This window comes from Lissotriton vulgaris, chromosome 7 (genome assembly GCF_964263255.1).
Source record: "Lissotriton vulgaris chromosome 7, aLisVul1.2, whole genome shotgun sequence".
Classification (NCBI taxonomy): Eukaryota; Metazoa; Chordata; class Amphibia; order Caudata; family Salamandridae; genus Lissotriton; species Lissotriton vulgaris.
The window spans coordinates 1621620215-1621641949 of record NC_141695.1 but is presented as its reverse complement, the minus strand read 5'-3'; the positions used below and the strand labels follow the sequence as shown (position 1 = coordinate 1621641949).

The window sequence follows — 21735 nt, the reverse complement described above, 5'->3', positions numbered from 1 at the left end:
TGCAGTTGCAGCAGAAGGACATAGGCTATGCAGACGCCCACCATATACATTTAAAAGGTAAAAGAACCGTGCTAGCAAAGTAGTCCCTTGTGGGCATGTCTACGTTGTGCTGTGGGCATGTGCTGGGGATTGACAAACGCTGGGGGCGTGTGGTACGTTCCGCCCTTCATGCCATGTCTCATATCGTGTGCTGTGGGCGTGTGCTGGGGGCGTGGGCATGTGCGGGGCGCGGGATTACGGAAAAAAAAGCAAGCGTTGTGCCCAATATTTCATTGTTTTTTCTTCCCAGGTTGTGTACATTCCAGCTCCGGGTGTCCACCCTGCTCCCTTTAAATACCTCTGCACCCCATAATCATAACCCACCCGTATCCTTAAAATACCCCAACACCCTTAAACACTAACCCATCTTAACCCTATAAATATACCCTGTACCCCAAAACCCAAACCTATCCCTAAACCCTAAAAATACCCCTGTACCCCAAAAACCCAAACCTAGCCCTGAACCCTATAAATATCCCTATACCTCAAAACCCAAACCTAGCCCTGAACCCAAAAATGCCCCTGTACCCCAAAACTACCCCTGAACCCTAAAATACCCCTGTACCCCAAAACCCAAACCTAGCCCTGAACCCTTAATATACCCCTGTACCCCAAAACTCAAACCTACCCCTGAACCCTAAACATACCCCTGTACCTCAAACCTAGCCCTGAACCATAAAAATAACCCTGTACCCCAAAACCCAAACCTACCCCTGAACCCTAAAATACCCCTGTACCCCAAAACCCAAACCTAGCCATGAACCCTAAAAATACCCCTGTACCCAAAAACCCAAACCTAGCCCTGAACCCTTAAAATACCCCTGTAGTCCAAAACCCAAATCTACCTCTGAACCCTAAAAATACCCCTATACCCCAAAACCCAAACCTAGCCCTGAACCCTAAAAATACCCCTGTACCCCAAAACCCATACCTATCCCTAAAGCCTAAAACTACCCCTGTGCCCCATAACCCAAAACTATATCTGAACCCTTAAAATACCCAAACACCCCAAAAGATATACCTCAGTACCCCAAAACATATACCCCTATACCCATACTTACCTTATCCAAACATTAAAAAAAAACATGCTTTTACCATTCATGCATTTACAACGAATTTCGTTGTAAATGTATGCGTGGTAAAGCATATAAAATATAATGCCATGCGGTATAATGGCCTTGCGGAGTCATGGTACTTTCGTAATGAAAGTATGCGGAGTGATGGTATGCGGAAAGAAAGTTGCGGAATAATTGGTGTTTACCCACCCCCGGTAAGTACATTGGTGGCACGGCGGCCCACATCTCCAGCAACATACTCATATTTTTTCACCACCGATTTGAAAAATGCACAGGTCTCTCTCATTGATGGCCAGCACTGACATACACTTTTAGACACACCTCCCGCCACAAGTTCTAGGATTGCGAACTTTAGAGCTGGGAAGCTACGTTTGAAACTCGGCATCAGCTCAACATCCTGTGATTCCAGGCAAATTGCTTTGTCTCCCCGTGCCTACCACAAATGAATGTGTTCTTCTGTAATGTAAATTGTGCTCATGCCATCTTGTCGAGTTTGCGCTATATAATATTGCAAGGAAAAATAAAGTAGGGAAACTCGAGTTCACACACTACTGAACGTGCACTCTTAAGTGCATCAGCAGTGTACTGTGAATCGGAGTGTTTCACAGGCCTGTCACAGATAAGAAATGCTATCAAAACGAAATCCTACAAAACGATATTAACCCTGGGCGTAGTACTTCACTACGCCCACGGAGTGGGCGTAGTGTTGCCTACTTCGCCATTTGCGAAGTAGTCGTAGCAGGCAACACTACGCCAACCCCGCGGGCGTAGCGAAGTTGCGCGCCACCCGCCTCCCTCCCGCCCTCCCTAAATACTTAAATTAAATTTTAGAAATGATTAAAAACCACTTACCTTGTCCGCCGCGTCCCCGGGGCTCCCTCTCGTCATCGCGCAATTCGCGCCGCCGTCTTGGATACTAATGCGCATGCGCGGCCGCCCGCGCATGCGCAAAAAGCTAAACTAAAGAGCTGAAAAGAAAGCAGTACCGACAGAAAGAATGTTAAGCTATCAGCAACTTTTTTCCATTCCCTGAAAGACTCAACATTTTGCACTGCACATTTTCATGCTGTTTATAAATCATGTTTTTAAAGTAAGCGGCTTGCAAAGGAATGTAAAATATGAGCACTGTACCAAGGAACGGATCAAAACCCTTTCCCTCACAGCTACATTTAGGTTTAAACGAAAAATGATGAATGCTGGGAAATCGACAGAATCACATTTCAAGTCTGTCATTTTGAATATAAGGGCCTCAGTTACGTGCAGCTCGCTCCACCTGATTGTCACTTTTATTGATATTCCAGCAGTGAAAGCCTCTCAGTCATATCTATGAGGCCACGCAAGCCACTCTGCATGGCTTTGCATGGCCTAAGAGATGTGGAGTAAGACAAAGCAGTGCAAGTCACTGCATTGCCGTACTCTGCATCATGGAGGCGTTCGAGGAACATTGTGGTGTTTTTTTTTCCATGCAACACCCATTGATTTTGACCCTGCTCCAGATTTATGAGAGCATGTACACCTGGGGCAGGGCCAAATCCTTACGCCTCCCCAGAGCATACGTAACAAGCCTGCTTTATTCCTCTTTCCATGTGTGATGCATTCTGCAGCACACACAGACAGAGGACAACGTCTCTCTGGGAAGGTGTTCCTTCCTGCACAAAAGCAGACACATCTGCACTATGGAGCAAGGTTAACTGAATTGGTGCTAGGCAGCAAATTATGCACCTGCACAGGGAGACTGGACAGGAATGCATCATAGTTCATAAATACTGTGCATTCCTGCCCTTTGACATTGGCGTAGGACAGCGCTGCAAGAAGACCTGCGGCACTGCCTCATGCTAATTCCTTGATAAAGTGCCCCTAAGTTCTCAACAATGCCAGGTGAACAAGGAATTTGCCTTCAACTACCTGCCTGCTGTTTATCTGATCAGCTGCCTCATCTGAATCCTAGGCAACTGGTTGAGTTTGTGGAACCATTGTAGGAACTGGAGGAATTGGAACATGCAGAACCTCTTCAATCAATCAATCAGCAGAATTTATAACGCACGCTACTCACCCGTAAGGGTCTTAAGGCGCTGGGGGGGAGGGGTCGCTACTGCTCGAACAGCCAGGTCTTGAGTTGCTTCCTGAAGGAGAGATGGTCCAGGGTCAGCCATAGGTGCGTGGGGAGGGAGTTCCATGTCTTGGCTGCCAGGTAAGAGAAAGACCTTCCTCCGATGGTGGATTTTCGAAAATGTGGGACGGAGGCGAGGGCGAGGCTGGCGGATCGGAGCTGGCGGGTGGGTGTGTAGAATGTGAGGCGGCTGTTGAGGTACTTCGGGCCCATGTCGTGGAGAGCCTTGTGTGCGTGGGTGAGGAGTCTGAACGTGATCCTCTTGTTGACGGGGAGCCAGTGCAGGTCTTTCAGGTGGGGAGAGATGTGGCTGCGGCGAGGGATGTCCAGGATGAGTCTTGCTGAGGCGTTCTGGATGCGCTGGAGCCTTTTCTGGAGCTAGGCTGTGGTTCCAGCGTAGAGGGTGTTCCCGTAGTCCAGACGGCTGATGACGAGAGCCTGGGTGACCGTCTTCCTGGTTTCGGTGGGGATCCAGCGGAAGATCTTACGGAGCATGCGCAGGGTGTTGAAGCAGGATGATGAGACGGCGTTCACTTGCTTGGTCATCGCGAGGGAGGAGTCCAGGATGAAGCCCAGGTTGCGTGCGTGGTCCGTTGGTTTGGGTGCGATGCCCAGGCCAGGGTGCCACCAGGAGTCGTCCCAGGCAGAGGGAGATGGTCCGAGGATGAGGACTTCCGTCTTGTCTGAGTTCAGTTATAGACGGCTGATCTTCATCCATTCTGCGACGTCTTTTATTCCTTCCTGGAGGTTGGCTTTGGCGGTGGCGGGGACGTTGGTGAGGGAGAGGATCAGCTGGGTGTCATCAGAGTAGGAGATGATGTTGAGGTTGTGTTGTCGGGCGATGGCTGCGAGGGGGCTCATGTAGACGTTGAAGAGGGTGGGGCTGAGAGAGGATCCTTGCGGGACGCCGCAGATCACTTCTGTGGTCGCAGAACGGGGGGAGGCTCTGGGTTCTTCCGTCAAGGAACGAGATGATCCACTCCAGGGCCGCTCCTTGGATTCCGGTGTTGCTGAGGCGTTGTATCAGGGTTCGGTGGCATACGGTGTCGAAGGCTGCTGAGAGGTCTAGGAGGATGAGGGCGGCTGTTTCCCCGTTGTCGAGCAGGGACCTGATGTCGTCGGTGGCTGCGATGAGGGCGGTCTTGGTGCTGTGGTTTGCTCGGAAGCCGGACTGTGAGGGGTCGAGGGATCTGTTGGTTTCGAGGAAGGCGGAGAGTTGTCTGTTGACGGTCTTCTCGATGACTTTGGCTGGAAACGGGAGGAGCGAGATGGGGCGGAAGTTCTTGAGGTCCGTGGGGTCCGCGGTGGGCTTCTTCAGGAGGGCGCTCAGCTCGGCATGTTTCCAGCTCTCCGGGAAGGTGGCGGATGCGAAGGAGCTGTTGATGACGTTCCGGAGTTGGGGTGTGATGATGGCGTCGGTCTTGTTGAAGATGTGGTGTGGGCAGGGGTCGGTGGGGGAGCCGGAGTGGATGGTGTTCATCAGGCGGGTGGTGTCTTCGGTGCTGACCAGGGTCCAGGTGCGGAGGGTGGTGGTGAGGGGCGTTGGTTCGGTGGTTGGGTGCGTGGTTTGTGCGCCGAAGCTGTTGTGTATGTCGGCGATCTTGCGGTGGAAGAACGAGACGAGAGAGTGCCAGAGGTCTTGCGAGGGAGTGATGTCGGTGTTACAGGCGCTGGGGTTGGAGAGCTCTTTAACGATGCTGAAGAGCTCCTTGCTGTTGTGGGTGTTTTTGTCCAGTCATTCTTTGAATGCTGTCTTCTTGGTGGTGCGGATCAGCTGGTGGTGTTTGCGGGTGGCGTTCTTGAGGGCGGTCATGTGTTCTGCTGTCTGGTCGTGGCGCCAGGCTTTCTCGAGGGTGCGGCAGGTTTTCTTGGAGTTTTTGAGGCCGTTGGTAAATCAAGAGGCTTTCCTGCTGCCGGGTCTGTTGGGAGGGTTCTTCAGTGGTGCGAGTTCATCTGCGCAGTCGGTGAGCCACTGTGTGAGGTTGCGGGCTGCTTCGTCGGGGTCCGTCGTGTTGGTGGGCGGGTTCCGGCTGAGGGAGGAGGCGAGCTGGTCGGAGGTGATCTTGCTCCAGCTTCTGCGGGGAACCTGTTGTGGGTGGTGGTGGGCCGTTGTTCTCCTGAAGTTGAAGTGGACGCAGCTGTGGTCTGTCCAGTGTAGTCCGGTTGATTGGCTGAAGGAGATGTGCTTGCTGGAGGAGAAGACGGGGTCAAGCGTGTGGCCGGCGTAGTGGGTGGGGGTGTTCACCAGTTGCTTGAGTTCCAGGTTGGCAAGGTTGTCCAGCAGGGTGGCGGTGTTGCAGTCCTTGTTGTTCTCCAGGTGGAAGTTGAGGTCCCCTAGGAGGATGTAGTCTGTGGAGGTGATGGCGTGTGGACTGACGAAGTCTGTGATGGCTTCGCTGAATTGCGTGCGTGGTCCTGGGGGTCTGTAGATGAGGGTGCCTCTGAGGGTGTTCTTGAGGTCTGTGTGGATCTGGAAGTGAAGGTGTTCGGCGGCGGTGAGGGTGTCGTCGGAGTTGGTTGTGATGCGGATGGCGTTTCTGTGGACGATGGCGATGCCTCCTCCGGTTTGGTTGACGCGGTCCCTCCGGATGATCTTGTAGCCGTCCGGGATGGCGATGGCAATGTCGGGGGCTGAGGAGACGTTCATCCAGGTTTCAGTGAGGAAGGCGACGTCTGGTGATGTTGTGTCGAGGAGGTTCCAGAGTTCCACGGCGTGCCTGTGGACGGAGCGGGTGTTGAGCAGGATGCACTTGAGGTGATTGTTGCTGGTGCTCGGCTTGGTGGGTGCGGTGCAGGTCCGGAGGCAGGTGAATTGGCAGGCTTGGCAGGTGAAGGGTCCGTGGGTGTGCCTCGGGGTTGCTTGGTAGCAGGTGATTTTTCGGCTGGTGTTGAGTGCGTGGAGGGTGGCGGCATCATATGTTCGTCGGGTGCGTTGGCATCGTCGGAAACCAGGGGTCCTGGCGCTGGGCGAGCTCCAGGCGCGGACGGGCGTAGACGGGCTTGCCTTCGGCGCACCATCGGCGCGACCGCTGCGTGTGAACGTTGCGCGTACATGCGGACTCTGCCATAAATGGAGAGTGGGCGGGTGGAGGGAGGGAGGAGCAGCTGGGAGGCGGGAGCGGGGTGGCGAATAGGGGGTCGAGGGTCAAGGGTACAGAACACAGAAGGGGGGCTGGGCCACGGGGGAGCAGCGGCAGGGAGCGGGGAGCGGGGAAAAACAGCGGGAAACAGGCGGCAGTGAGGCACAGAACAATCGGGCAAATACAGGGGCACAACAGTTAAACAGTAAACAAAAAAGCAGAGAAACACAACAACGGGGCTCCTGAGCCCAGGGGGCAGCGGCGAACAGGCGTCAGCAGCAGGGGGAACCGGTGCACTCAGGAGGAGCCACGCGGCGGGTGGAGCGACCGGCTCTGACGAGGTCAGGTCAGGTCTTCATTGGCAAACCTTGGTGTCGTGGACCTTTTGTATGTGATCACTCTACTTTTCTTTGCCTCCTACTACATTGAAGAAGAACCTGGCTATTTAGCATGACATTCTGCTGGTCATTCGTTGCATCTTCCAGCTCAACCTCTACGCCAGCATTGGCTTTCTCACCTGCATCAGCGTGCAACGCTACATAGGGAATTTCCATCTAAAGAAAATATTGGGCCAGTTCCAGAAGCTGAGTAACTCTTTCACTTAACGGGGTGTGGCCTGCCAAGATGCCTTGCGGTGGAGCTATAAATCAATAATCCTTCAATTTCCTGTGTAATCTGCAGGTTTTACCTATTGTTGAACCGGCCCCAATTGTCAGTGATTTTCTGGGGGCCCTGGAGGTATCTCGAGGAGACTGCTGGTGAGGCTGCGGGTCACCGAAATAGCAAGACTGGATGCTGGTGCTGGGTGTGGAGCTACTGTTTGGCTCTGTGCTGGAATCTGGAGCCTCTATAGCCCGAGGAAACAGGAGAGCAGGGTGGAGGGAGTCTGACAGGGTGTCTGCTCATGGCAGCCTAAAGCAGACTGCGTATTTTTGCAGGATGGCGTATCGGAGGCCTCCTCCATTGGGACCCATCGCTGACACTGTGCATGCTGATGCGACTGCCTGGATCAAGTGGCCTACTCCTGGTGATACAAATATATTTTACCAACGGCGTGGCTGTGAGAAGCCATGACTGAGACCCGCCTTACACCCGCAGTCTATGAGAGGCTGCAAAATTGAGGAGCCTGTAGCCAATCACCATGAAATAATGTACCCACCCCTCGCAGCATCATTGAGACACCGGCGGCCTGGGTGTCATGTTAGATAGCTGAGAGATGGCAGCTGTGCTGGGGGCACTGGCGAGATCCCTACCGCTAATAAACCTTTGTTGATTAGCCCTGTGAAAGCTATGATGTACTTACAGATGCTGTCAATCAATCAAAGAGGATTTGTACAGTGCTACTTGTCATGTATGCTGGGCCAGCGTTGTGGAGGTCTTTGTTGGTGTGGGTGAGGAGTTTGAACCGGCATTGTTTGTTAATGGGGAACCAGTGCAGCGCTTTGAGGTGAGGGGTTATGTTGGTTCTCTTCGGGAGGTCGAGGACGAGCATTGCTGCTGCATTCTGAACGGTCTGGAGCCTCTTTAGCAGTTGGGCGATGATCCCATTGTAGAGGGTGTTGCCTTAGTCTAGGTGCCGAGAGCGATTGTGCTTCTGGTATTTGTGGGGAGCCATTTGAAGATTTTCCTCAGTATGCAGAGCATGTGGAAGCATGCTGATGAGACGGAATTCACCTCTTTTCTCATTGAGAGCTTGCTGTCAAGTAAGATGGCCAGGTTTTTCGCATGTTCTGTTGGTGTGAGAGGGCGACAGAGTTCAGTTGGCCACCAGGTGTCATTCCATGGGGAGGTGGTGCTTCTGAAGTACCTCGATTTTGTCAGTCTTGAGCTTGAGGTGCTTGCTCTGCATCCATCTAGCGATGTTGGTCATGCATCTGTGGAAGTTAGCTTTGATGTTGTTGGGGTGTGAGGACAGGGACAGGATGAGCTGAGTGTCATCCACATAGGATATGATGTTCATGTTATATTCTCTGACCAGGATGGCTAATATGCTCTGACGAGGGTGGCTAGCAGGGCCATGTAGATGTTGAAGAGAGTTAGGCTTAAAGATGATCCTTGCGGGACACTGCAGACAATGTCCTTGGATGCCGAAGAGAATGGTGGAGGAGAATGGTGGAGGCAGATGCTCTGGGTTCTTCCTGTGAGAAAGGAAGCAATCCACTTGAGGACTTTCTCTTGGATACCCATCTGGTGACGACCATGTAAGAGGGTGTAGTGAGACACAGTGTTGAAAGCTGCGGAGAGGTTGAGAAGGATATGGGCAGTGGTCTCTCCCTTGTCCATTAGAGCTCTGATGTCATCTGTGAGGGCAATAAGGGCTGTTTCCGTTCTGTAGTTAGAGCAGAATCCCAACTGAGAGAGGTCAAGGAGTTTGTTTGGTTTTCAGATGAATGGTGAGTTGGATGTTTATTGCTTTTTCCGGGACTTTGGCTGGGAAGGGGAGAATGGAGATTTGTCTGTGGTTTTTGAGATCTTCCGGGTCCGCTGAGTCTTTGTTTTAGTAGAGGTCTGGCCTCCACGTGCTTCTAGACTGCTGGGAAGTATGCAAAGGTGACGGAGGCATTGAGGATGGTGGTGGGCTCCTTGATGATGGAGTTGATTCGCTTGTTGATCATATGATGGGGGCAGGGGTCTCCAGGTGCTTCTGAGTGTATGGAGCTCATGATGGTGGCAGTAGTCTGCATTGGGGGAGTCTCCCATGTAGGGATTGTTGCTGGGTTGTGGTCCTTGTTAGTGGGGAGTGTGCTGATGCTATCTAGGGGTTGTTGGGGGTCAAAGGGTTCGTAGATGATTGTGATTTTGTTTTGGAAAAAATCTGCGAGGGAGTCGCCGAGGTCCTGGGAGGGTGTGATGATGTTTTCTTTTGCTGTGGGGCTGAAGAACTCCTTGATGATGCAGAAAAGTTCCATGCTGCAGTTGGAGCTGGCTTCAAGGCAGGTTTTGAGTGCATCTTTTGTGGCATTTTTATTTGAGAGTCATAGTTGTTTATGCTAGTTTACATTTTTCTCTGTTGGAGGGGGTCTTGCTGGTGCCCTTTCCAATTATTTGCAGTTGCATTTTCATTTTACGAGTTCGTCTATGTACCAGTTAGAGTGTTCAGGGGTCTGTCATGTTTGGAAGGTTTGAAGGGTGCAACTTTGTGGCTGCAATTGGTCATCCAAGTGTTGAAGTTTTTTATGGATTCATCTGGGTTGAGGGAGGAGAGCAGTGGCAACATGTTGAGGGTGTGAGTCCAGAGGTCCTCTGTTACCTTATTCCAGGTCATGTAAGGGGTTCTGGAGGGGCTGTTAGGAGGGTTGATGGTGGAGGAGATGTAGAAGTGTACTATTGAATGGTCAGACCAGGTGACCTTGCTGGATTGCCAGTACCTGACCCTGTTGCTGTTAGAGAATATGGGGTCCAATGGGTGTCCGGCGATGTGTTTGGGGTCGGAGACTAGCTGGGAGAGTCCGAGGATGTCCATGATTTCGAGGTGGAAGGGAGAATTGTCGTCTAGGTGAAAGTTAAGGTTCCCTAGAAAGAGAAAGTCTTTGGAGTGTATGGCTAGGTGGGTGATAAAGTTTGAGATTAACTCACATAAGGTGGTTAGGGGACCGAGGGGGGTCTGTAGGTGAGGGTGTTTCTGAATGTGGTTTTGCCTTTTGTTTTAATCTGGAAATTGAAGTGTTCCATGTATGCCGTGAGACTTGTGAGTGGTCTATGAGCCTGGGCTTCAGGGACCTTTGGTTTCCGGGGGTTGTCTGTCATCTGGACGATCTGGAGGAAGCGGTGAAAGTGGAGAGTGTGCAAGAGGCACTAAAGGTAGGGCCGATAATCTACAGCAGAAGGCAACAGATTGCCCTTGCTCTATTCTCGTGTGTAGCCCCGGAGATTGAACATGAACCGATGGCAGCATCAAATGGTGAGGTGAGGAGTATTGGTTCTGTCAAGGCTGACTGATGTCGGACTGCATTTGAACAGATGAGATGGGGCTGAACAGTTAAGGACGTGTGAGAGTGTGTGGGAGACATGACACTAGCCCACCTGTGAGCACTCCTAGCCACTATGCGACCCTGGGCCCTGGAGACTGGCATGGTGATTGAGGGAGGGATAAGCTGATTGCATGTGTCAGCCCATATGGGGCTACTGGCTACTGTCTGAGATCCATATGCACCGTTGACCATGGGAAAGGACAAAGGGGCGAAACCTGCATCAGCCAATAGAATTGACCAGTATACAGTGTCAAAACCAGAGAGGCACCAGATGAGCTTGGATGGCGAGCAGTCCACAGACGCAACAATTCAGGGACCAGCGGCTGTGGAACTCCTGGCAGCAATGCAGAGCTTTTGTACTGTGCTCAAGGGAAAAATAGACACAGTGGCTATGGAAATAAACCACCTGCAATTGGATCTGCAGAACATTGAGGACCAAATCAACGTGGTGGAAGATGATGCGAATGCTCTCAAAAAAGAGGTCAGGGCACTGAGAGCTACAATGGAGGGGCTGAAATGCAGTGGAGCGCCTGGTTTCCATTGAAGGATGGTCATGGCAAAATAATCTCTGCTTGGCAGGCTTTCCAGAGCAGGCAGAGGGCTCCTGGGTCAGAGTTCTTTCTTCACCAATGGATAGCCAAGACCCTTTAATCTCCGAAACAAATGTTTGAGGTGAAAACGCATACTTTTACAACGCATACCTTTACAACGCATTTTTTACAACGCAACATCCATTACAACGCATTCCATTACAACACATGCCATTACAACGAATTTTTAAAAACTACCTTTACAACCATTCCATTACAGTGCATACTACCTTTACAATGCATACCATTACAACGCATACCATTACATTGCATGTATGGTAAGTATTGGATAGTGTAGGGGTAAAAATTACTATTCTAACTCCAGGGGGGTGCTACAGTAGGGTAAGTGTTGGATAGTGTAGGGGTAAAAATGACTATTCTAGCTCCTGGGGGGGGTGCAACAGTAGGGTAAGTGTTGGATAGTGTAGGGGTCAAAATTACTATTCTAACTCCAGGGGGTGCAACAGTAGGGTAAGTGTTGGATAGTGTAAGGGTACTATGCATTGTGATGGTATGCGTTGTAATGGTATGCGTTGTAATGACTGTGTTGTAATGACATGCGTTGTAGTGGTATGCGTTGTAGTGTCATGCGTTGTAATGGTTGCGTTGTAATGGCATGCGTTGTAATGAATGTTGCATTGTAAAAGTTTTGTTGTAATGTTATTGCGTTGTAAAAGTTGCGTTGTAAAGGTTGTTTCCCTCCGAAACTGTCCAAATTCTTTATTGGGGAGAGGGCCCACAGAGCATTGGTTCCAGCATGCACCAGAAAGCCCTGATTGCTCGTCTTTTCAGCTACTGTGAGCACAATGCAATCCTGCAATATGTGCACACACTAAGCATGGGCGAATTTTGCGGATCTCGCGTTCGCGAATTTTGCGGATTTGCGTATTCGCAATTCCCGCGAATTTGCGGATTTTTTTTTTTTGTGTTCGCCCGTGTTTCTGCCAGTTCGCGAGGGTTTTTACAATTTCGCAATTTGCGAACTTACCTGTCGGGTCGCAAGTTTTGCGAACTTGTTGTTTCTACGTGTCCAGCCTGTTTGGGACACTCTTCTTCATCACTGCCACTCTCTGTCACCACTGCCACTCTCTGACTACTCATGCCACCCTCTGGCCTACCCATGCCACCCTCTGTTTCATCACCACACCCTCTGGTTGTCCAGTGTACATTATTTTCGGCAAAGCAAAGCACACCTTCCCTGCCTCAAGTGACCTGAATTAATTTGGGGCTGATTAATGTGTCACAGAATATTTTTTTAGCTGGCACCTGCTTCCTTAGTGCGCCCTGATTAGTGATCTTTTGCACTTGCTAAGTGCTTTCATTGTTGCAAAATTAGTTACAACACCTGCCCTGCCCCAACTGACAATAATGAATTAGGGGCTGATTAATGGATTTTAACTTCCAGCCTGGCTCCTGCTTGTCTCCCTTAGCTGTAATTCAGGACCTTTGTGGCATATGTGTAACTATTCTGAGGTTCAGAGCAGGGTCACATAATAGTTTCAACTGGCAACTGAACTCTGGAGGGGCCCCTCAGGAAGCACTACAGGAAATGGCTACTAATGATGAGCCTGAACTTTTGAACCTGGTAAGTAGTTACTTTCAGTTTTGCTAAGATCGTATTTCTGCAATTTTGCACTTATTCGCGGGGCGCGAACTCACGCGAACAGTGCGAGCAGTGCGAGCAAAATCCGCTGCTCGCGGATTTGCGGATTTTGCGGGAAATTCGCAAATCTCGCGGATTGCGGATTTCCCGAAAATCCGCAAAATCCGCGAGCGGAACGGATTTTCCGCCCATGCCTAGCACACACGCAGTACCTACAGGTAGAAGGACATTTTCATCTACCCTGATTACACTTGCAGAGTTCAGGCTATGCGCAATATCTTCTTGGCATTGAAAAGGAGACTGGAAGACCTTTATATTTAATACAGCCTGCTGTTTCCTGCTAAGCTGCGTGTCCAATATAATGGCCAAGTGCACTTTTACGAATCCCACAAGGGGTGACATGCTGGCTAGACATAATGGGATTGGAGCAATACTGATGATACCCAGATGAGACAGGAGTAACAATTGGATGTAGTTCGGGCCTTGGCCCATACTAGAAGGACACCATTGGAGTCCATGGAGGGGAGGGGACTACAGCTGTTGGTTGCCTGGCTATTCGCCTGGCCCTAGTATGCAGTCCTTTCTCCCATCTCCTTTTCTGCTGGATCCGCCTCAGCACCGGGACACCTCCGTTGGAGGTAGCCGTGCACTCTACTAATGTCTTTGAATTTAAATTTTGGCCAGATTGCACCTTGAGGTCGGAAGTGCTGAGATCACTGGATTGGAATACTTTCTTGCCGATTCGACTGGTGCCAGACACACTGAACGCCAGCACTGATGCTGGCTAGATTGCCGGCCTGCTGGGGGACACCTGGTGTGACACCCTTGGGAGGGGTGCATCTTGATCCCCCATGGATGGAGACGTTGAGATGGGGGTACTCTCCTGCATGGGTTGTTTTTACGACCATCCTGATGACTGAAGTGCTGTGGAAACCAGTGGTGCCTTACTGCAGATGGTGCTACAATCACAAAACTTTAAAACTCTTTAAAATATGTGGAAATAGGTTGCTTTCTGTACTCTGAGGGGCCACCAGGAGGTGGTGTGACTGACTGATACTATTTCTGGGAAACGCGTGAGACTTGTTGGGTTTGACTACTCTGTAACAGGAGGTGCCTGGTTGCCTGCCATCTTCTGGCCTGCTGAGCGCCTGTTTGAGGCTTGCAGATCGGATGTGTCATGGCTGTTCGACCTGTATAACACTTAGTACCTACTACTTGCCTCACTGGGATAAAAGGAGGGAGGGGAGAGGTTTTGTTGGGAGGTGATTGGCGTCCTTCGGGCTGTTAGTTGTGCTGGAGGGAGCTCTGTATATTCTGCCTGTGGGATGGGGTGGAGGGGGATGAATTGGGTGTTGTTGATTACAGTTTTTGGTGGGGAAAACTGCTGTTTATGCTCATGTACCTCAGGTACTACCATTAGTGCTGTTACGGTCCAGTGGGAGGGACATGTGGACAGGTTCGCTGAGTCATGCCGGGTCTTGGAAGTGACTACAAGTTCCTTATGTGGAACTTCATGGGGATGAACAGTCCTGCAAAATGCCATAAGATTCCAGCTTAACTTAAGTGGTATAGGATATCAATCGCTTTCCTGCAGGAGATCCACTGGTAGGGGGACTGCATTACTGTGCTGCGCTGGAGATGGAGGGGTCAAATATATGCAATCTCATATTTTGGCTTTGCCTGAGGGACCCATATTTGGTGGGCTCCTGGTGTCCCTTTCCAAAAACTGGGGGTTAGTGTGGACCCCGACGGGCAATATGTCATCCTGCATGTCACACTGGATGACCACCACTTCTGCCTAGTCAATGTGTAAGCCCCCAATGTAGATAGTGGTACCTTCTTCTGGGATGTTTTGACCGTGATGCAGGGATTTCTTCTGGCAGAACGGATGGTTGCAGGGGACTGTAGGTGTGTTCTGGACAGGGATATGAATAGATCCCCTCACATCAGGGCACTAAACCTAACCTAACTGAGGTCCTGAAACAAATAATGAGGGGTATGGGGTTGGTGGATGTTTGGAGGGCTCAGCAGCACCCGCAGGTTCAAACATATTACTGTTATATGCTCACGGCGGATACCCAAAGTAGACTGGACTATTTCTTTACCAAGGCAAAGAGTATATCAGATATGATGTACTTGGACAGATATTTCAGATCACTCACCCTTACTTTTTACTTACTCTCTAATGAGACAAGCACCCCAGGTCCCACTGTGGAGAATGCATGTCCGAGTCCCTTACTGACCCGATCTATAGGGGAGCGATAGTATGCGCCCTGACTGACTATTTTACCCTTAACTCAGACAGCACCCAGTATACACCGACAGAGTGGGATACTCTGAAGTTGGTGCTTAGGGGAGTGGGCATAGTAACCTCTAACTGTATCTGTCACACACTGGAGAGGGTCTTAACACTGCAGGAGACTAAGCTAACAACCCTGGAGAGGGTGCTGCCACATGTCCTGGTGGTGTTTTGGCAGGTTCTCTTCTTATGGGACAGCCTTTAAAAACATACATGGCTTACCTATAGACAGCGTCTCCATATGGAAGGAGATATGGGTGGCAGGGTATTAGCTAGAAGAGTACAACAGGAATGCCACACTGACTCTATACTATGTATCAGAGGTCCAACGGGATGGGAGGTTTACACACAACAAGCCATCACTGTGACCCTATGCACCATTTCCAGGAGGTGTATGAGTTACCCGGTGCTACTCCAGTTTCTCAGGAGGCGACCTATAATGACCTACTGCCATTGTCGTAGCTAGAGGAGCCTGAACGGTCAGAACTAGAGGGTCCTTTCACCAAGCAAGAGATATTGCATGCCATAGACTCCCTCAAAATGGCTAAGTCCCGGATGGGGATGGATTGCCAGCAGAACTCCATTGGATACTACCAGAGACAATTACCGAGAGACTACTCCTGATATATCAGGAGGCCCTGGAGCGAGGGGTGCCCCCCGCGTCCATTCGAGAGAGCCCAAGTATGCTTCTACCCAAACCATGAGAAGGACTCATTAAACTCGGCCTACTTTAGCCCTCAGTCCCTGCTAAATGTGTTCCAAAACATACTAGGGCACATCTTGGTGAGACGTTTACTTTGCCGCCTGCCGAAGTTGGTTCATCCCGACCAGTCTGAATTTATTTTATGCAGAAACACTCCGTACAACCTGCGGGGGCTAGTGCATGTCCTCCATGCTCCCTGTCTATATCAAGACCAAAATGCTCTTGCCTTTCTTGATATGGAGAAGGTATTTGATTCAATCATGTGGGAATATGTGTAGTAAGTTCTGGATAGAATGGGACTGGGTCCCAAATACATTGCATGCTCTACACTCAGCCAATAGCACGGGTGCACGCTGGCCGCCTAGTGTTGAATGTGATCAGATCACAGAGGGGAACCAGACAGGGCTGTCTTCTGTCCCCCTTGCTGTTTGCCTTAGCAATGGAGCCAGTGCTGTGCAGGCTACGTCAAGTGTTGCACAGATGGGGAATGTAAGTGGGATGCATGACCCATGTTTTGTCCCAGTATGCAGACAACACCATGATATACTTGCACAAACCAATCATTTGGGCCTGATCCTCCTTAATGTGATGAGGGAATTTGAAGAATTTTCTGGCCTCCATGTTTACTGATTGAAGTCTGCATTGTCCCCGCTTGGACAGCTGAAAGGGCTTGAGGCTGCCCAACTCCCTGAGGCGGAGATCCCTTGAAGTATGGACAAGGTATTCTACATTGGCATGTACAGAGTGAATGGTGTACAACATGTGCAATGCATTAAATTTGGAGTGCATGCTTGAAAGGCTTAAGCTATCCATTCAATTTTGGAATACCCTTAAGTTCTCCTTGAGGGGCAATATTGCCTTAACCAAAATGGTTGTACTGCCCCGGTGCCTTTATGTCCTACAGGGAACTATGTCTTAAATCCCCTGGAGCATTTTCCTGGAGCTGGTCAAACTCCAAGTGGACTTACTGTGGGCTGGGAAGTGGTGCCGGGTTGGACTTGCCACACAGGTTGGAATGGGCTAGAAGGGGGAAGGAGGTGCCTGATCTCGAACTGTACTACCTCGGTCCTATTTCCAATTCACTGGTTTGATGAGGCACCCAACTGGGAGAAAACCCCACTGGCAGGTACCACTGGGGAGAAACACCTGGGGTCCCTACTCTTGGGTGTAAGCAAAATGCCTGCATCAGAGCTGCAAATATCTTGAGACTGGTGTGCAAACAATGTTAATGTTAATGTTATTTGTATTTATAGAGAGCAAACTGATACCCAAAGGTGTCCTGGCGCTATGAGAAGACTTCCAGTGAGCTGAGCATGGGAACATTCAGTTAGCTAGAGAAAAGCCACGTTTTTAGAGCTTTTTCTGAAAGGCAAAAGGTCAGGAATGTTTCTGATGTTTAGCGGTAGAGATCTGCATTAAACGTGAAACTCCTTCCGCCCCAGCAAGCTTTTTTTATATGAGGAATAATGGCAAGTTTTTGATCAGCGGATCGTAGTACTCCCTTAGGCACGTACCAGGTGAGGCTTTGTTGTAAAATTCTGGTCCAATGCCATGGAGAGCCTTAAAAACTAGGCATAGGGACTTGAATTGGGCATGTTTACTAACAGTAAGCCAGTGCAGTTCTTTTATTTTGGCTGAGATGGATTTATGTTTTGTTGTAGCTCCTATGAGTCGAGCTGTTGCATTTTGCAGCATCTGTAGCTTTTTCATCGACCCTTTATGGACCGTTAGATAAAGACTATTACAATAGTCTAGTTTAGACAATATGAGGTCCGAGACCACTATTTGTTGTGCTTCCTTAGGCAGCAGGGGCAGGATTGTTCTGCAGGATTTGAGCGTGTACGAGGTAGTGGAGACCACGTGGTTGATTTGGTCCCTAAAGCACAGTTTGTCGTTGGTCAGAATTCCCAGATTCTTGACCTGTTTGATTGGCACTGATAGTGGTTCCATATCATCTGCCCAACAACTAGGGGTCCAGGGGTACAGAAGGTGGGGTCATTTCCAAAGAGAACCACCTCAGTTTTACCGGAATTAAGCTTCAGGCAGATCTAAAACATCCAAACTCCCACTGCTTTCATACACTCTTGCAGCCTTGTCGCAGTTTCATGTATGTTCTCTTGTAGTAAGGGCACCACTATTTGGGTGTCATCAGCATAGGAGGTAAGAGAGAACCTGAAACTCTGCATGAGGGGGGCTAGAGAGGATACATGGACATTGAACAAGGTATGGCTCAATGATGAGCCCTGCGGTACACCACATGTCAAGGAAAAGAATTTAGCTTCAAAACCTTCTAGTGTCACAGTTTGGGTTCTATCTGTAAGAAATGAATTAAGGAGCTTCCACACATTATTTTTTATTCCTAGCTTATCCAACCCGTCCATCAACAATTTGTGGTGGACTGCGTCGAAAGCCGCAAAAAGGTCCAACATGATCAATATGGCTCTCCCCCCCATGGTCTAAAATAGTTCTAATTCCCTCTGTGGACTTTAGGAGCGCTGTTTCAGTGCTATGGGCCTCTCTGAACCCATACTGGTTTGGGTCGAGGGCCTGTGAATACTTCAAAAATGTAGTGAGTTGGGAATTGAGGTTACTTTCTATGGGCCCGATTCACAAAATGAACTTAAGACTCAATCCTAAACTTACTACTGTTTTGGTATTCACAGATTGCACTTACTACTTTTGGTATTCACAGAATGAACTTACTACTTTTGGTATTCACAGAATGAACTTACTCATTTCGGTATTCACAGAAGTTAGGACTCCTAACTTTAGGACTCCTAAATGCCTTCTGTGAATACCAAAAGTCTTAAAATTAGGATTTTTCTCAATTTAGTAGTAGTAAAGTTAGGAGCCCTATGAGCTTAGCGGGAAAGGGTAACCTGGAGAAGTTGTTGGGATCCCCTGCATCCAAATTCATTTTTAGAAGAGGCAGGTTAGAAGCATGTTTCCATTCCTTAGGGAGGTATCCCTCTTGATAGATACTATTGATGATATGGGTCAGTTGTGTTGCAAAAGGTCCAGCTGCCATTTTTATAATTGAGCCTGGGTAGGGGTCAGTAGGAGAACCTGATTTAACTTTTTCCAGGAGTTTTTGTGTATCTGCTACCTCTATACCAGAAAAATGGTTAAGAGTGGGCTTGTCAGAATTAATAGGCTGCTGTCCTTCTGTTAGGTAAATACTATGGTCAGGCGATGAGTCTGAGAAGGTTAAAACAATATTATTGACTTTGTCAAAAAGACTTTGAGCACTTTTGTTACAGAGCTCTTGACTAACCACAATAGGAGGTGTCTGAGGATGAGCCAGAGCTTTTACTATTTTAAAAAGTTATTTGCGGGAGTTTTTGGCTGATGAAATTTTGTTACTGAAAAATTCTTTTTTTGAGTCTTTAAGTGCTGTTTGTATAATGCCAGACCTGCTTTGTATTCCGTTTTATCATTTTCCCTGTAACCTCCCCTCCATATTCTCTCCAGATGTTTGCATTTGGTCCTTCAGCTTCTTCGAATACAATGGGAGCAGGCGATGCGAGTGGTACTATGTAGGGCACCACATGTGCCAGAACTGGAGGCATGGCACGTCCGGCCCTTTGCACAAACCATGACCATCGCCAGCTGTCGAGAGGGGGAGCTGTATCATCGTATGTGTTCTATACACATCAAGCCTATACATTACACTACAGAAGGAAGCTGAGGCTTTTAATTTGGGCCGGGGTCAGTATCTCCAATATGCAAAAATTGCAGCTATGACTTGGGGGATATGGCCTGGGTTCCCAGATGCCCCTGACACTACCCAGATGCTTGTTGTGTCACTGACTATGGTGGGTTGTTGATATCTCATCACCCATATACACCATGCTCTACGAGTAGATAGACCCAATTCTCCCCTTAAAATGGAAGACACATGGCAGCAACTCGATGAGTTCCCTATCACGAGTAAGGAGAGGGCAAAAATACATCAGGAGGTGCGACAGGTCCCATCCAGTGCACGCTTTAAACTTGCTCAGCATAACATAATATATCTCACATACCTCTCGCCTAAAAACCTGCACACAATATATTCTAATAGAGATTCTTTCGTGTCTTGTGGAGCTGTCGCCAGAACATTGGCTACTGGGACTCTGTTCTGGGACAACTGCACGCTGCGACAGGATGGCTGATTCCAAGAGACTTGAAGCAATGCCTGCTGGGATTAGTCACTTTCAGGAAGAATAGGAAACTCAGCAGGAAGGTTGTGATACTTGGCGGCATATTATCAACAGCATGCGTTGAATATCGCAAAGCACGCTTAGCGTGAATTTGATTATCGCCGTCTATCTCTGGATTACTTCACCCTGCTAGCGGCGTATTAGCAATGCTTAGCTCAAAGGCAATGTACAAACCAGCAATAGACGGCAATAATCATCGTTAGCGTGTGAAATCAAGCGATGATTTCACAGCGCTAATAAAAAGCTTGTTAATATGGGAGTGTGGACTTAACCTGTCAATCTACCTCCCATACTAAACATGCTTAAGTCAGGTTTTGACCAGATGTTAGGATCCGGCGATAACTGCGGTTAGCAGGACTTCTGATATTGCTTCGCAAGACCGGGGCCGCCTTCTTAATACAGCGCTGTTGTGTTAGCGTCCTCTTTCATGTTGTTTTTTTGAAGGAAAGCCTACTTTGCATTTCATTACCAATGTTTATTGCTGGCATGAGATGCGTTACAAAATCAGCTGCTAACATGCGCTAATGCATGTTAGCGACGCCTTGTAAATAGGGCGATAAAAATACTGCAGCTAATGCGGCAAAAAGTGCAGCTAAAGTGGCGATACTGCCCTTGATAACATGCCCCTTGGACTTACTTTGGTCAAATGCTGAATAGCTGTTAGGTGGCTTAGCCCAAGACACCCCCTGATAACGGATTGGATGAGAGACGTGACCTGCTAGCATGATGAGCCATGATTCATGACCTTACTGGTGGAGATTCCGCTGCCCCCCCAAACGTGGTGAGTAATGGAGAGAGGAACTCTACTCAGACTTGGTCCCTCTGATATTGGGAAATGAGAACGAAGATCCTGTGAAATGGCTAGTGCTTGCATTGGGATCTGGACTCACACCGAGGGTGTCCTTCTACAGTTCTCTGTACTGCTTGCACCCTTAGGACACTAGATTGTGTAAAGAGTGGGGGCACGGGAGGAGGGGGTTCTCAATGTCATTTTTGCTTATTGGACTTGACAACAGTTGTAGTTCTGCATATTGTAAGATTTGGTGTAAAAAATCTGTAATGTTGCCTCTGAGGTGGCACTGTATGATGTTAAAATGTCAACTAGAATATATATATATAAAACAAACTCTCACCGTCAGCGCTGTTGGGTGGGTTTGGGTGATCATGCAGATTTTTTTTGACTTGCTGTTCATTAAACCGGGCAATGCCTCTCACTGATACGATTCCACTGACAACAAAAGCCTGAGCGGCTAATTGCCCTTTAACTAGATGGTTATGGTAATAGGCTTTTTAATCACTTTTTTTGGTAATTATTGTTGGTTGTTATTCCCATGTGCTTGTAGATTTGCAGAAAAATGAGAATTTAGACTCTGCGTTGTAGAAAGAAGCATACAATTGGTGATCATTGTCATGATTCTATTTTTGAAATCTTATTTGGTTAGCAGGTTGTAGTAACTTGAAGGCACATGCAGTCATACTTTGAAGAACATTTACGTCACCTACTCCGCATAAAGGGGCAGATTTACGAGTTCTGGTGCATCTCTGCAAATCAGCAGGGATGCGCCAGAAAAGATGCGACATGCAATTCCCTCCCTGCGTCACCATGAATGCGGCGCATTTACAATGCGGCGCACTGTGGCGCAAGTGCGACGCAGCTCCAGCAATGCTCAGGGGCGCCCTATGCCTAACATGCTGCGTCACTCCTTGCACCTGCTTCAAGCAGGCGCAGGGTTTTGACGTAGCATGGACGTAAATGTGACTCAGAGAAATCTTGTAGATTTCACTGCATCACTTTTACGAGGCGTTCCTGCGTCGGAACGCCCACCCTGCGCCAGAACGCCCACATGAAACCTAATGCAGGTTTCATGTGGCACAGGCCTTTAAAACGTGACGCATCTCCCTAAATGCGTCACGTTGTAAATAAGGCGCACCGTGGCACATGATTACGCCACGGCTGCATCATAGAAGTGACACAACAGCAGCATAAATATGGCGCATGGGGCTTGTAAACCTGCCCCAAAGAGTCCTGTTAATCCCCTAGTGTACTTAGTGACAAATGAGA

The 21735-nt window shown here is 49.0% G+C and overlaps 1 pseudogene; it reads left to right on the top strand.

The window, feature by feature from the left end:
• Window positions 1–21185, top strand: part of LOC147706115 (P2Y purinoceptor 1-like) — a 38600-nt pseudogene extending 17415 nt beyond the window's left edge.
• Window positions 21186–21735: the final 550 nt, after the last annotated feature.